Source organism: Cavia porcellus, unplaced genomic scaffold (genome assembly GCF_034190915.1).
Source record: "Cavia porcellus strain 051 isolate PalLab524CR breed Dunkin Hartley unplaced genomic scaffold, mCavPor4.1 scaffold_8, whole genome shotgun sequence".
NCBI classification, from domain to species: domain Eukaryota; kingdom Metazoa; phylum Chordata; class Mammalia; order Rodentia; family Caviidae; genus Cavia; species Cavia porcellus.
In genome coordinates this window covers 60,280,873-60,290,923 of record NW_026947491.1, presented here as the reverse complement: position 1 = coordinate 60,290,923, position 10,051 = coordinate 60,280,873, and positions in this window count along the sequence as shown.

The window sequence follows — 10,051 nt, the reverse complement described above, 5'->3', positions numbered from 1 at the left end:
AACATAAATGACCAAAGCTCATTTAAAATGGAATAGATAATGAACAATCCTATACCTATGAAAGAATTGGATTTGTAGATAAAAAAAAAAAACTTTTTCACAAAGAAAAACTACAAATTTAGATAATTTCATTGGAGAATTCTATCAAATATTTAAAGAAGACATGATATCAATTATCACAAAATATTTCAAAAAAGGAAGAGAGGGAAATGCTTCCCAATTCATTACATATAGTGAGGCTGGAATTACTTGGCCAGAATTATTCTGATACCAGCTAGATGCTTGGGCACTAACAAGACAAGCACATAAAAAGAAACAAAGCTGCAGACCAATATATTTCACAAATATATATTAAAAAATTTAAAACAATATGCTATAAAACCTTGTTTTGGGAGCATAATTTCTTTCGGGAAACATACTCGTAATACAAAGCATTTGTATATCAAAGCGAATTTCCCCACAAGAAATAATGGAAACTTAGTTAATTTGTTCCACACCTGAAAATACTGTATTCCTATAGAATGATTATAATACTGTACTATAAGACAAATAATGAATGAAATACAAAAATAAAGAAAATTCAAATATCCCCCACTTATCTCCGAAAATCTCTGTGGCTGATGTGAAGGAAACAAGAGAGAGAAGTGCAAGATGACTTTCACTGCCGCTAATACTTGCTGTCTGTTGGTTTAACAGAATTTTTTTCTTTCCATGCACCTTTAAAAGGACCGTATCCAATGACACTTGCTTTTGTCTCCTTTTGAGAATTTCACAGAAATATGACCTTGCATTGTCATTAAAGAGATTCATCACTCACACTGCCACAGCCTTATTCAGTGGTGCTTTTCTAAAAAATTTTGCAGTGTTTTTCATATTATACACATCTTCTTTATCTCATTTGAAGTGAGGGATTCCTCCACTTTCCTCTCTGTCTGTTCTGCAGATCAGATCTCTTCCATGACCTCTTGCTGTTGGCAAATGATCACCCACAATTCCACAAAGAGAGAGAGAGAGAGAGAGAGAGAGAGTCAGAGCCACTGGCTCAGCTGTGATCATGTGATGTTCAGTTTCATCTACTACTCATATTGCAAGACATCACTTGTTTGTCAAGTTAAAATACATTAGAAATGTTTGTTCACCTTGTGGAACAAGTTATTTGCAATCGAGATTTTACCATGTTATGAAATTGAATCCAATAATACATAAAAATAATAATGCATAATGAGTAAAGGAGATTTATTTAAAGAGTGTGCAATTGGTTGAACATTTAAAAGTCCATGCAACTTACTATTTTAACAAATGCAAAAATAAAAACCATATTATTATATTAGTACATTCAGAAATTTTTTTGACAAAATCAGTAGTAATCCTGATGAAAACTGATACTAAACTAAAGAAATGGAAACTTCCTCAACACAGTAGAGTGTTTCTGCAAGAAGGGAGGCCAATTCCCTATTTAAAGGTAAAATACTGAATCCTCTCCTTTCAAAAGAGAGCAAAACATGGATGTTAATTCTCAAACTTCAAATTCAACATTGTATTAAGACTTGCCAGTGCAACCACAGAAGGAAAGGAAAAACAATTTTGGTAATAAGAGATAAAACTATCGTTCTATACTAATGATGTGATTATTGATGTAGGAAAATTGATAGTCTATTAAAATAAAGCTATGTACAGCTGGTAGGTGAGTTAGCAAGATTATAGAATGAATGATCAATATGTAAAAATTAACTTATTTATCTATTATCAAATAGTTGGAAAATAAAAATTTTAAAATAATTATAATAGATACAGAAGAATACATCTAACAAATATACACAAGATCTGTTCACTGAAAATAACAACACTGCTGAGAAAAACTAAAGGCTTAAATGAAAGGAAGCAATATTCCTGTGACGTGCAAAGGTCCAATAATAGCCAAAACATTGAAAAAGAACAAGAAATAACATTGTTTCCAAGACTTCTAATATGAATAATCAGGTGTGTAGTGTTAGAATCAAAATAAACATATCAATTAAATAGAATAGATACCATATGTAGACCCACATATATTTCAAAACATGATACTTAACAAAAATACAGAGGCAATTCAGCAAATAAAGGATAGTCTTTCAACAAATGGTGCTGGGACAATTAAATACACATGCCAAATAATTTTGTTTAATGCATCTAGTCATAATTTAGGATTAAATTTATCACAGACCCAAGGCTATAACTTTAAGAGAAAATCTTTATGACTATAGCAAAGATTTTGTAAACTTAAAAATCACAACATAACCCATGAAAGAAAAAAGATTAAAATTGCAAATCATAAAAAATAAAAATGCCCATTCATTAGAAGACACTGTTAAGGGAATAATAAGACTGAGAAAAAATATTTGTACATCATATACTTGATCAAGGATTTGTACCCGAATATAAGAGAAATAAAATTTCATGCTCATATAAAGCCTGGCATGTCAATGTCCACTGGAACTCTATCTTTAGTAGTCAAAAAAAACCTGGAAAAACTTCATCAGCAGGTGAGTATGTTAATTATGGTTTATCACATGAAGAATGTATCGTTGTACACAATAATGTGGTGAATCTCCAAATTATTACGTGAAAAAAAGAAGGCAGACATAGATCTGCTACTCTTCCTTTGGTATCATCATTGAAAACATTCATGTAGCTCTTTTAATGTGTCATACATCATTCTAATTTTTATTTTCAGAACAACTTTGTGAGTTGCATTTTTATTCTCATTTTTTTATTAAAAAAACACCACGACACAATTAAGCAATTCTTCCAAGTAGAACTGTGGAATAAAAATTCAAACCTAGGTATCTGGTTGCAGAATTTATGTTCTGAAAAACTGGACTATACTGCCAAGCAGGACGTCCCTGTAATTGACAGTTTTAAATGATATCTTTAAAATTTTATTTTGACCCCTTAATGTAGATATCTCATAATTCCCTTTTGATGGAAGAAATCCCACATTACTACATTTTATTCCACCTTTCTTTCTCTCCTCAAACTTTTGCTGTACTACTGTTCTCACATTTATCCTCCAAGTAGAATTAATTTTTGAGGCATTGTCTAGAAGTTCATCTTTCTAAATTGAAAATTGAAAGGCAGTATTCACAAGAACATTTGAAGGGAATCATTGTTTCCTGCAGAACAAAATAGGCACTATCATTGAACCTAAAGAGGGGCTGTAGCTCCTTGTCAGTGAAAGTGGGAAACAAATTTAAGGTTTTGATAGAGCTAAGGTGGTACCATATCATAACGACCTACTATGTCTTTGCTTTGTCACAAGGTCACTCAGCTTCTTAATCATTGTTTTTAGAGGAAATTCGTATCCTCCTGAAAAGATTCTTCACAGAGCTTTTGATTTCTGGTTCAGTTTAGACCTATGACTTTCTATGCTAGCCTCAAATTTGTTGTTTTGGAATTGACTTCATTACAAATCTGGGTAAGATCCACTGTTCCTTGGAGCCTATGAGTTCCTGATACTTGGATTCCTTTTGTTTTGCTTGAGTAATTCTTTCAGAAATAGTTTATGGGTGGTATATGACCTGAGTTCTTATACGCCTCACTTTGATTGATAGTTTGCAAGGGGGAGAATTTTAGGTTCAAAAATATTGTCCATCAATATTTTGAATGCATGCTTCTCATTTTCTTTTCCTTAGCACCTACAGTTGTTGAGCTATCTAATGTCACTCAGGCTCTCATTTCTTTCTTAGTGAATAGCTCTTTTAGGATTTAGAATCTTACTCATGTTCTCAGTATGTGCGATGTCATACGAACATGTCTTGAGGCAGTTTTTCTTCATTCATCTTCCTTTGCATGATCTGGGTACTTATAGTCTGAAGTCCTATGTCTTCACATTTGGAGATTCTCTCCAGTTCTCTTCTTTGTCTGTCTTCTCATTCTGAATAACTTTTGAATGTTTAGATTGTTTTTCTATAATCTCGTCTTTCATCTTCAATTTTTTTCTCCTAGACCTTCCCTTGAATTTTTGACTTTGGTAATTAACTTTTATATCTTGAGAATTCTTTTTGGCGTTGGTTATTCTTTTTCTTGGAAATGTATTTTTGCCCTGTAAATGCTTTTTGTTGATTTTTTTCTCTTTATGAGGATATTAAATAGAATGATTTTGGAGAGTCCCTATATTGTGAATTATATATTTCCTCTGCAGTCAGTGTATTTACTCAGCATGTTCTTTTTAACCTTACTATCCCTCTGCTTTGTATAATCCTTGGAATTTGCTTCATACTTACAACTGTGGAAGACCAGCTTGTTCAGCAATATCTGTGTCTTCGCAGTTCACTTCTTCTATCTACAAAGGCGGTCATCACTGGAAGCCTTTGCTTCAGACTTTGTGAAGAAAGAGGAAGTGGGATGACCTGCTACTTCTCTCACATTTTGTAGCAAAAATGAGGAGAATTTATTCAGAGGGGGCATCATACTTCGTAGGACTCTTTCTCATAAAAACTATCAGTTCTTTTAAGGCTTGGTTCTCTGGCTTTTGCCTGAGCATGTGACGCGGGGAAGGAGAAGCGGGACTATGACTCACACAGTTATTCCACAGTTGAATTCTTTCCAGCTCCCCTTTAATACTTCAACTTTTGAGCCTCTCCCTGGGTCTGCTGCCAGGAAAAATCACACGAGCCCCTATTCCAGCCTTCTCCTGTGAATGTGATCTAATATGCTAATACAATTCCAAGCATTTCCACTATTAAGAAGTTTGTCTCTATCTTTAGTTCTCTGATTCCCCCTCTGTATTTGGCAATGTCTTATTTATTACTGTTCATTCTTCTTTACTGACATTTCTGTGGAACTTGGGAGCACAGAGGATTTCTATGTATGTCTGCCTGCCATCCTAAACAATAATTTCCATCATATCTTTTAATATCTTCGTGAATTTTTCTTTATTTTGACCCAAAAGATTCTACAGCTTTCACACAGAGCCATGGGGTGGTACACACAATTCCTAATTTCTCTAGTACGCGTCAGCTCTCCAAATAGTTGAAACTTGCTATGTTTTCTGTTACCTTCTGCAAGTTAAACATTTCTAGCTCCACTAACCGTGCCTCATTGAACTTTTACTCTTGTTATTTACATCACTGTCTTCTGAATTTCCTCCACCGTCCTAAAAGAATCCAATGTGATGCATAGGGTACTAATGCCAAATACTAGATCATGATATGGTGCTCCTTCAGGGCCACACCTCCACACGTGTGTAACACATCCACAGCCTCCAGTTGCTCTTCTTCCCTGCCCTGGGCAGATTAAATTAATGGCCAGCAACTGCTGTGAAGATGATATGGGAACACTTTTAAAGCCGTGAAATTTTAGGAAAATATAATTTGCTTCCAACAATATCTAGGCTCTCTGCTCTGCCCATATCTTTGTATATAATTATATTATCACCTGAATAAAAATCAAATTCTTAGTTTTAGTTACTTAGTAAAGTATGATCCAATATGCTGAGGAAGAAATTTTGAAAAAGTTGTCTCAGGGGCTGGGGATTTAGCTCAGCGGCATAAGCGTCTGCCTTGCAAGCAGGCAGTCGTGAGTTCGATCCCTGGTACCGATAAAAAACAAAAAAGACCAAAAAAAAAGAAAGAAAAAGTTGTCCCTAAACTAATTGAAACATGTAGTTGAATATACTATATTCCATTATTTGACTTGAAGTGAGATTTCAAAACTCCACCACTTTTCATTTGGAAGAGCAAAAAACTAATATTTTTCTAAGAGCCTCACAATGTTATAAAGTCACTACTAATTAAAATATTAATAAGATAATAAAAGGATGGAAAATACTAGTATTACATTCACCTAAAATAGCACCAGTATGGAAAACCTGTTTACAGAAAACAGAGTTTAAAAATCAAACAAAATATTGTCTGAAAAAAAAAAACCCTATTTTATGCAGTAGTTGTACCTTTTTGGAATAGACTCTGCTGCCAGTTCCTTGAAAAGCAAATTTGTAAACTGTAAAAGAAAAATGTTTATTACCGTATACATATGTAGGAAAAAATTCTCTCAGATGTATCAAAGAATTCAGTCATTTTACAGGCATTTAATAGAAGTTTCCAGAATGTTTGCTTATGTATTTTGCATGCATGCATATATATTTATTAAGAAATTGTTGTATAATAAACTCTAGTGATTCCATAATGTTATGAAAAAACTTGATCATCTATCTTCTCATGTGTAGATTCAAATTTGTAAGAGCACTTTTTCTACACTAGGATTCAGAAAGACAGATTTAGAAGCACGTCAAATGGGTACCAGCCTCCAGAAACAAAACGCCTAGCATCTTTTCCATGGACCCTGGGCCAAATGGACTATGTTGGTAACATTTATGGAATGTTAACTGAGGCTTCAGAGGTGAAAAGTTAGCTGGAAGTTAAGAAGCAACTCAGTGTAAGTATTTAACTGTCCTATCCTTTTGTATTCCAGTCAGTGAAGGCTTGAAGATAAACTTTTCCAGTGTCTGCACCTTTGTGTCACCACCTGGCATGGCCAGTGGTGATGCCTCGTAGGGGTCTCCTGCCTGTATGGCTGGACTTCCCACAAGCTTATAAATCACATGCTTTGTTCTGGACATTTATTTTTAGTTTGCAGAGCATCAACCTTGTTCACACTTCCTCTTCTTTGCCTGAAATGCCCTTGCTCTCCTCATTCACCTGGAGTTCTCCTATCAGGTTTCAAGGCTGCACTCAGACCCTGCTTCCTCTGGGAAGACTTCTCTGACTCCCGGGCAGCTGGCTCAGTGGACTTGTGGCAACAACTGTGAGAAAAGACAGAAGAGGAAATGGATCTTTGTTCCAGCTTTGCCAGATGTGTTCAATTCTCTAAACCTAAGTTCTTCCCATCTATAAAACATAGCTACTTGTTTTGAAGACTAAATACATCAGAAAAGGGAAAGTCCCTAAACAGAGAGGTTGGCACAAGGACAAACTCAATAAATGCTGTTTCCCATTCTCTTCCCTTTCATCACACCTATGAATGGAACGAACTTAAAGTCTCATGCTCAGATCAGCCACGGTCGGTCCCTACTACAAAAAACAATTTGGATAACAATGATAGGAAGTTCAAATTAAAACTAGCATCATAAACAAAAGCTTATTTTGATTTCCCATTACTTACAAAGATGCTTTGTGTAAACTATGGCTCTAAAATAATTGGAATGGGGCTGGGGATTTAGCTCAGCGGCATAAGCGCCTGCCTTGCAAGCAGGCAGTCGTGAGTTCGATCCCCGGTACCGATAAAAAGGAAAAAGACAAAAAAAAATTAATATAATTGGAATGATCTTTTATTTAATGTGCATGGTTGCAATATTTTCAAAGATCTTGCTCAAAAGCTTCGGCACTGTGGGTTATAACCCATACATTTTATATAGAGGTCAGTGCCATTTTCTTAGTAATCAATCACATCTGCTCTTGCATTTACTTTACAAACCCAGAGGTAGCCCCAAAGCATGACATGTCCACAGTACACGGACAGTAAAGCTTTCCAAAAGACAATGTCATTCTAAATAACAATAAGTATTAAATTTAGTAAGAATTTTCATTGTTTTCAAATCTTTCACGTCTGCCTTCAACATTCCACAAGCATGTATTATTCCTCACATTCTCTGGCAAGTGTGTAGTGTTCAGGGACTCAGTTTTCCCAGTTTCCAGGACCAGGGTGCAAGAGCCTTCAACCTCTGTGTAACAGTGATTCTGTGTGTGTGTGTGTGTGTGTGTGTGTGTGTGTGTGTGTGTAACAGGGGAGAAATACGAGGTACTTCTGCAGAAGGCTGTGTAAATGTTGCTTGTACACATTTCAAGTTCTCATGCTTTTCCAAGTAGTCCTTGTTTCCCATAATTTACGTATTTTTGGCCAAGTTTTTCACTACATTTTGAGAACTTTGGGAATCATCAGGGCCTTAGTCAGCTACTCACTCACCAACTTTATAAACACTGGTTAAAAGTACAGAATCTGGACTGCAGCCTAGAAGCAGATCCCAACTTTACCACTTACTGGTTAGAAGGCCTTGGGTCAGTTGCTTACTCTGTAACAAACTGAATATTTGCATCCCTTTAAAGTTTATAACTTGAAGCCCTCCCAGTGTGCTAGAACTAGGAGAGTGTCCTTTGGGAGATACAGTAATTAGGGTTAGATGAGGTCATGAGGGTGAGGCCTCCGTGATGGAATTTGTACTCTTACAAAAAGAGGAAAAGATTCTCTCTCTCTCTCTCTCTCTCTCTCTCTCTCTCTCTCTCCCTTCCTTCTCCCTCCTTCCTTCCCCCTCCCTCTCCCTCTTTCTGTTTTTCCTCTCTGCCACATAAAAGTCAAGAACACAATTTGTCAGGACCTTGATTTTAGATTTCCCACGACCAGAACCCTGAGAAATCAATGTTGTCTAAGCTATCTAATCTGTGTCACTGTGGTATAATAGCCACAGCTGAGACACTCTGACTATGGTTTAGCTTCTGTAGCTGTAAAATGGGGATAAAAATAGTACCTACATGATGAGGCTATAGGGAACAGGACCCAACACATAATTAGTGTTCCTGATAACTAGAAAACTATTAGTGTTAAATCTTATTCTTTTCCAGGCACTGAGATGCAATGCTAAACAAAGGCATTCAACAAATATTTAGTAGATGAATAATGCAAAACCATAACAGAGTGAAGCCATAAATGTAGATTTTGGATACTCAGGTGGTTTCTATGAATGACTGATGTCAGAGAACAAAAATTTAACATTCATGTGATTAACCCTCAGCAACATGCTCATTTGCCCCAAGACAGAAATAGAAATGTTGGAATTATCTGTCTAATGTCACTAAAAACAGACCAATAAAAGCAAACCAAGTAGCTCTGTGAATAAATGTTCTTTTTGAAAACTGTACAGTATGGATTGCTATAGTGTAAATTGCTTCTTTAAGAGTCTTGTTCAATTATTATGCAAATACACTGACTTTCCAGTAAGGTTGTGTTTGGAAATATATGTGTCAACAATTAAAAAGTTCAGACACACAAGAAAATCTTAAATACTTCTATTGAATTATGTCTTAAAATTGAATATGTGCTATAAAATTAGGAGCAAACATACTGAATCAGATCATTATTACATTGTATATATATATTTAAAATTCCATCATTAAAACTGTTCATAGTACCAATCAGTTCTAACAATTGCTAAAAGTTCTATCCCTACTTCAAAATACTTCAGATAATGGAACTGCAATATTTACTTATTCTACAAGAGGACAATCACCTTAAGTCTCAGGTTTAAATACTGTTTTTCAGCACTCTTCAAATTGTGTGTTCTGTTAAAAGAAGAATTTTGAAAACTTTACTGTCTAAAGCTGCACGGTTGCCAAAGCAATAAAGCAATGTTTTTGTAAAGAATAAATGCCAGATTGGGACGAGCCACACGCAGCACAGAGGGCTAAAGACTAGAGACGGCTGGAGGGTGAACATCGCCTCCTCCCAACTGAGAAAAACAGAATGCGTACAGACACTGAGGAGGGCTATTGCTTTGTTTTCACCCAGATGATGAAATATTAAGAACTGTGAGTACTTAAAAAAGTTTCCAGTGTTAAGAAAAGCCCTTCCACAGATCATCGGAGATAACATGATCGTCACTGTGATGCAAAGTAGGGGTTGACTTTTTCTTTAACAACTAATAAAGACAGGCTACTGACAAAGAAAGAAAAGAAAAGCATACAATAAAAAGAAGCTGCTTCCAGTGGCTGAGTGTCCTGACATACAGATAAGCCCTAAAAAATCCCTGAACAAACCACACATTATGTACTATGCACACACACACACACACACACACACACACACTATACAACACGTAATACACTATATAATACACGCATTACTCAACTAAATTTTTCTCTCTCTCTCTCAGAACCAATTGATTAAAGTGAGACTCGTTATTCAATAATTCCTTTTAGGTAGATGTTTTCTTAAATTTTTTTGTATTTAAATAATTAATTTAATTTCAATGAAACTGCAAAAACTTTATTTTGAAAGTTTTCAGTTGGAAACTGAACCCAGG